The 6552-nt window shown below is 36.6% G+C and overlaps 1 long non-coding RNA gene across 3 annotated transcripts; it reads right to left on the bottom strand.

The window, feature by feature from the left end:
- Positions 1-976: 976 nt before the first annotated feature.
- On the bottom strand, positions 977-4724 carry LOC141627454 (uncharacterized). 3 transcript variants are annotated; one of them, XR_012537016.1, is made up of 4 exons: positions 4394-4720; positions 4201-4303; positions 3860-4090; positions 977-1254 (listed from the first exon to the last, which is right to left on the bottom strand). It is a non-coding gene; the product is annotated as an uncharacterized LOC141627454 (long non-coding RNA). The 3 variants fall into 3 exon arrangements; XR_012537017.1 differs by having other exon boundaries at positions 3860-4087; XR_012537015.1 differs by having other exon boundaries at positions 3860-4303; positions 4394-4724.
- Between the last annotated feature and the right edge of the window lie 1828 nt (positions 4725-6552).

The following is a 6552-nucleotide window of genomic DNA, read 5'->3' as shown; positions in this document are numbered from 1 at the left end:
GTTTTTCTTATTCTTTTCGTCTTAATTTCGTCAAATATATAATATTATAAATAAAGAGTAGAGGCCGTCAGTTTGATGGACGGTCTGGGTGCCTAACATCTTCCCTGACCATACCTTTACCCCCGAATCCGCATTCTTTGGTTCAGACCGGAGTGACGGATCAGTCCCCATACCAGGGATCAAAAGGGCTTTTTCGTTAAACTTATTTTTTGTATGTTTTTTATAAAATCTACTGGCGACTCCTCCATATTTATTTATTTCCAAAAAGGAGATTTTTTCAGGGATCTCACAGTGGCGACTCCGCTAGGGACTTATTAAGCGGGTAAAACTTGAAATTTATTTATAAGATTATATATTAGACGAAATTTTTGTTTTTTTCATTCAATCCCTAAAAGCCGAACTTCCTCATAATTTGAATTGAATGATAAAATGTCTAGCTACGCGTATATGAATGCTGCCCACTAACAAAGGAATGAATCACGTAGTCAAAAAGGTAAAACAAACGAAAGTCATTGTTTGTAACATGTCAAATGTAATCATGCGGCTACTTACTTAATTCACTGCCAACACTCTCATGTTTGACATCTTCGGAGTTCCATTATCAAATTGTTTGGTGTGAAATTGAAACCTGCGTACTTGCATTTATTGTTCTGTTTATGGTCGTTGGTGAAATATTTTTAAAAAAGGCATAGGTTCTCCATAAGTAATATAATGCCATTTAAGCTATCCTTATTCACCCTTGGTAAAGTATGTTGTATACTTAGAAGGTCCATTCGACCGACTAGGTCTTACACATATTTTCCACCTCATGACGTCGTGTTTTGGCAACTCGTCTGATCCATATGACTGGGGAAGCACAAAAGCGAGAGATACCCTAGCGGTATTTTAATGTTGTGAGTACCCAATTTCCTACCCACAAACCTAACTATAGATCCCGTAGTACCTTTGTTAGGACATCTTGTGCGTCTTACTTCTTAATGCTTTGACATGTATAATTTCTCTTGTATGATACATTCCTAAAAAACAAAAAATTAAAAAAAAAGACAAACTGTAGTTAAATTTGCATTTGCTAATTTGATATGGACGTGTTTCAGCTACCGATTACTTCAGTAGGCCTCATGAACGTACATGTGCAAATTTAGTCTAAACACTTGCATTGAGTCCTTACACGTTCGAGGTTGTTTCTTGTAAATATAATCAGCATCATGTGTAACTACATCTATATCCCAGCGTCTTGCATAGTAGCACACTTTCCTGCATAGACAAAAGTTACCTTAGTCTTTGCATCAGGTCTCATATCATCACTACATCCATCAGTATAGCATGCATTACTTGTATCTACACAATTCACATCTTGCGTCAGTCGTGCACATGCAAAAAAAAAAAAAAATCATAGTTCCATTCTTAGATGATGTCTCATATAGAGCATGCATTACATTATATTTTATATTTAGTCAGTAATAGCGTTTTCCTCTCAGCATTGCATGTAGTGTCAATAGTGCATCAATAATACTGAGCATGTAAAAAATAGGTACTTGCATTCAGACCTCATATAGCATTAGGTCCATTCATGTTTACTATAAAAGAGAATAAAAAATCATTTCTTAAAAAGTTACGATGTCATGATCCGGGATAGGGAGGAGTAAACGAAACCCTAATTTTAATAGCCACTCCAGCTTCGGAATAAAAGAAGTCTACAGGAAGATTAGACAATACCATCTCACATGTAGTTTCCATCGAAATTTAATTAAATGAGGACCATCCAAGTCCTTTCTCAGTTGCATATGTATAAAAAAAAAACTAAGAGTAAGAACAAACATGTCAACAGAATAAGAAAATTCACTCTTATAGTCATATAATCTCATACGAGTGTTCCTGACATTACCTAAAAAAACACTAGTTTACATAAGTGTCTAATTAAGATAGGACCATCCTAGTCCTCTTTGAGTTGCATAAATTAAATAAGTGGAGAAAACGAGCATATGTCATTTTTATTAGTCACTTGTTCTATTTTTTACCCTTAACTAGTATAATAGACTTTAAATACTTTAGGGCATATCTCTTTAATGTAGATCAGTCGACTTCTTAGTCAGCCTAAACGAGGGCGTGCACTGGACCATCTTTTCCATCTCTATGGTGTGATAATTCCTTGATCGCCGTGTCTCTAACTAGGTGACCTATAGGTTTGGAGATTCCATATTTCTACTTGATTCGTTAATTTTCCATACTTCATGTGACTACTAGTTTAAATGAGCACAACTCTCTATTTACCAAATTTGTCAATTTCTCATATCTCAAATGACCACTAGATGAGCACAAACTCATATGATAAGTCATTTTAGCAAATATTGTCATCCATTTCCATTAAGGCAAGAAGACTAGCCCAAAAATATTAAAATCAGATTCCTAGTACACCCGTGCCCAAACTTACCAAATAAAACACGGGAGCGCACACTCCATGCCCTTAAAACAAGATAGGTGACCACAAGTCCCTTAGAATGAACTTAAGACATGAGTCTAAGTACCGATACGAGTTCAAACAGATCCAAATCCAGTTTGAAGACTCAAATATTCAAAGAGAAAAATTATGATCTCAAATAGATACAACTACCAATGTTAAAAGTCTCAAAAATTCACAAGACAAAAAAAAATGCAGCCAAAGTTGCATTTTATCCCGTATCAAAAATCTCAAAAAGTCGAAAGAAAAAAAAAGTTCCAGTAAAAAAGACAAAAAAAAGTTTCAGTAAAAAAAAAAGAGACAAAAAAAAACACTCTAGTCAAAGTTGCAATTCAAATTGCAGAGTAGTCATTTTCCCTTTCTCAGACGAGTCAATCCACAGTTACTTTGTCTCCATACCTGTTGGGATGATCCTTTCATTCATTTAAGTGAGTGAGAGAGGCACACAGATCTCGAGTTTCTTCTAACACCATATACCCTTCTACTCCATTCCATTTATCACCCTCGTTTAGCATCTAAGAATTCGATGGATGTACACTACACTTATACGGTCACAAAAGTATTTTATTTCTATAGTATTAGTTTTGGGTAATTAGCCGAGCTTGTTATTGTAAAGAGGGCAAAACTCATTTTGCAATATGAATCTCAGAATCCAAGGCAAAAAACAAAAAATAAGAAAACAAATTGTCACAATCACAGCCCATACAAGGTCGGAAAAAAAAGAAGGAGAAGAAAGCAACATAAGAAACAGGTGTGGTAGCTATGTGACTGCTGCGTGACTGACACAGGAAAATACCTGAACATGGGGCTACCACAAAACACAGAGTGAAGAGTTTCAGTTAAGACCAGCGGCATAGGTAAACACTCAGCGCATACGTTTGACTACATTTAGACGACATCCCCGACCAAAACGTAATAAGGACTTAGAAAGCAATGACGATTCAATAGGCATAACACCTTAGCAGCAGTTAGAACTAGAGTACTCCGTCTCTTTACCAGGTCATGCTCAGTAGCACATTTTGAAAAATTAACAGGACTAGATGTGAGATGTGTCATGTGTCTATGCTCTGCTTTAGGAAAAGAATGCATTGTCAGTTGGCTAGTGTTTGTCTCTATTGTCGTAAGTACGTTAGCCTTGCATCATTAGCATCATAATTCATAAGCATCCTATTTGCATTATCACCATATACTACTTGCGTCTTACATCATAAATTATTTGTATTAATGTCGCAATCGCACAATCAGTTCAGTCCTATTATCAAGCACACAACTTGATTCGTGAGACCAGTAAAATTATCAGTTCAATCGTATTATCAAGCATACAACTTGGCCAGTAAATATACAAAACGAAAAAAAAAAGCATGAATTTGAAGTAATTCAATAAAGAGATAGAATACTTACGATCTGATTTGGAGCTTGAAAGCAAGAATGGAAGTCCGATAAAAAAAATCACAAGTTCTGACGGGGCTCCTTCATCAGTCATCCGGTCACCAATCGGGGGCTCAAATTACGGCACACCTCCGCTTATTTCACTCTATCTCAGGAGCTAGCAGAATCGACAATCGCCAGCTCCTTCATCAGTCAACTCGTCGTCATTCTATTGCTCAGACGATGGCTACAACGGCACAACTACTGTCAATTATGTCCCATATCAGGATATTATGCTTGAAAATTAATGGAAAATGTGAAGATAATCATTTAAAGAGCATTAATTGAAAATCAATCGACAAAAAAAGACACACTTGCGTCGACGGCACAACCGGCGCAACCCACGTGATCTCATCCCGTAACAACGGCACAACCGGCGCAACCCAAATAAGAAGCCAAGAATGTGATTGCAGTCCACTATTCAAGCACACGACTTGATTTAGTCGAAGAGTAATAAAAAAAGGGCATAATTTCAAAATCAATCGACAAAGAAAAGGAAGCACTTACTTCGGTGCTCCGTCATCGGTCATCTGGTTGCCAATCAGGAGCTCAATTGGCAGCTACAGCTGCACAACTCAGCTGATTTATATCAAGAGCCATCACAAATCCGACAGTTCTCCCCCACCTCGTCGCTAATCCGGAGCTCGAACGATGGCTGCCGCACATACAACTGCTGCTTTGTTCATTCCAATTCAGAGAGCTTTTGTTTTTGTTTGTGGTGCGCAATTTCAAAAACATGGTGATTTTGGACGGTGGAAAATTTTTGGGATCCAAAATGGGTTTTCTTTATGAGACAGCCAAACAAGACCATTCAGTGATGATAAGTCAAAAGAAACTTATCTACTTATCCATTGCAATTTTGGACAATAAAATTGTCCGCTTATTTTCTCACCCGTTGTACGTACTTTAATGAGGTATGTTAGACGGTTTTTAAACCCGCTCTTGTAAAATAAAGTTTTACACCTTTCTATTTTTGCGAAATAAAATATGCAATTTTCAAATCAATTGGTCGGCAGGCCCTGACATGCATTTTGAGTTCTTAAAATAAAATTTTCTAAACTTGCCCCCTTTTGCGAAATAAAATTTTGCAATTTTCAAACTTATCGGTCGGCGGGCTCTAACACGCATCTAAGTTTGTAAAATAAATCTTATGCATCCTTTTTCAAAATAAAATTTTGAATTCTTTGGTCGGCAAGCCCTGACATGCATCCGAGTTCTTAAAATAAAATTTTCTGAACTTGCCTTTTTGCGAAATAAAATTTTGCAAATCCTAGTTTGTAAAATCAGATTTTACATTCTAATCCCTTTTCAAAAAAAAATTTTGAAATCCTCGGTCGGCGGGCCCTGACACGCATTCGAGCTTGTGAAATCATATTTTGCAAGTTCACTCTTAAGCGAAACAAAGTTTTGCTTTTCCAGATCCAGGCCAGTGAAACAAAGTTTCACTATACCAGTTCTCAGATACCAGATTCCAAATCAGCTAAACAAAGTTTGGCTATTCCAGATTCCAGACCAGCAAAACAAAGTTTTGCTTTTACCAGATTCTAGACCGGCGAAACAAAGTTTTGCCTTTACCATTTTCAGAATGGTGAACCAAAGTTTTACCAACTCCATTCCAGATTGACAAAACAAAGTTTTGTCATGCCAGTTCCAGACCAGCTAAACAAAGTTTGGCTATACCAGTTCCAGATCAGTAAAACAAAGTTTCACTATGCCAGTTTCAGATCAACGAAACAAATGTTTTGTTGCCTCAGTTCCAGTTTCATTCCAAACTAGTTAAAAATAAAAGTTTTGCTAAGCGAGATCCAGATTCCAGCTACTCCAGATAGGTAACATAAGAGGCCCAGGTACGTTTCTTATCCTTTATCTGTCCCGACCAGACTACTTTGACCTTCGTCTTACTGAGACTCGGTCATAATGGGGGCTTCTGTAGACACCTCAAAGTTTTCTACTAGCCTTACGGGTACCCGATGATGAGGCTAAACCTAAATGACTAAATGAAAATTGACAATGTTATAATTTATGGCTCTTTACACTTATTTTCCGAAAAGCCACTTAAAATTACATAAATCACCTTATAGCCTTTTATTTCCAACTTGTCAATGGGTTAAGAAATTTCTTAATTAGTTACTAATTGGGTTGATTAGATCAACGATCCACCTTATTCCAAATTTGTAAAAGCCCAAAAAGTTATGTCGTACGTAGTACAACGGAGCCGGGGCGAACCCAGAAATAAAATTTTGGGGTAGCAAATTTTTCTGATGTTGTTTTAAAGTGAATATTTAAAAAAATTGGGGTAGCAAAAGTTGATAATCTTAACCATTTTCTGAAAATTTGGGGTAGTGAGTGCTACCCTTTGCTACTATGTAGGTTCCCCTGCAACGGAGCCGGGATTATTTTATTGTCCTCGAGACCTTATGTATGCGTGTAATACTACTTTACCCAAGTTCATATAGGATACATCACATGTCCACCACATATAATATAATACAATATATAGTTTCCAGATATGGGTGGGGATATAAAAACAAAATTACTAAAGACCGCCCCTAAAATACTCATATCGCCCCTAAAATTCATTTCTTTTTCCAAGTTTGCCCTTCTCTCTACTTTACACTTTAAAAAATTGTTTTTTTCCGGAAAAATTTAAATGAGTGACGGAAATC

The sequence above is a fragment of the Silene latifolia genome, chromosome Y, assembly GCF_048544455.1.
Source record: "Silene latifolia isolate original U9 population chromosome Y, ASM4854445v1, whole genome shotgun sequence".
NCBI lineage: Eukaryota > Viridiplantae > Streptophyta > Magnoliopsida > Caryophyllales > Caryophyllaceae > Silene > Silene latifolia.
This window is presented reverse-complemented; position numbering and strand designations above follow the sequence as displayed.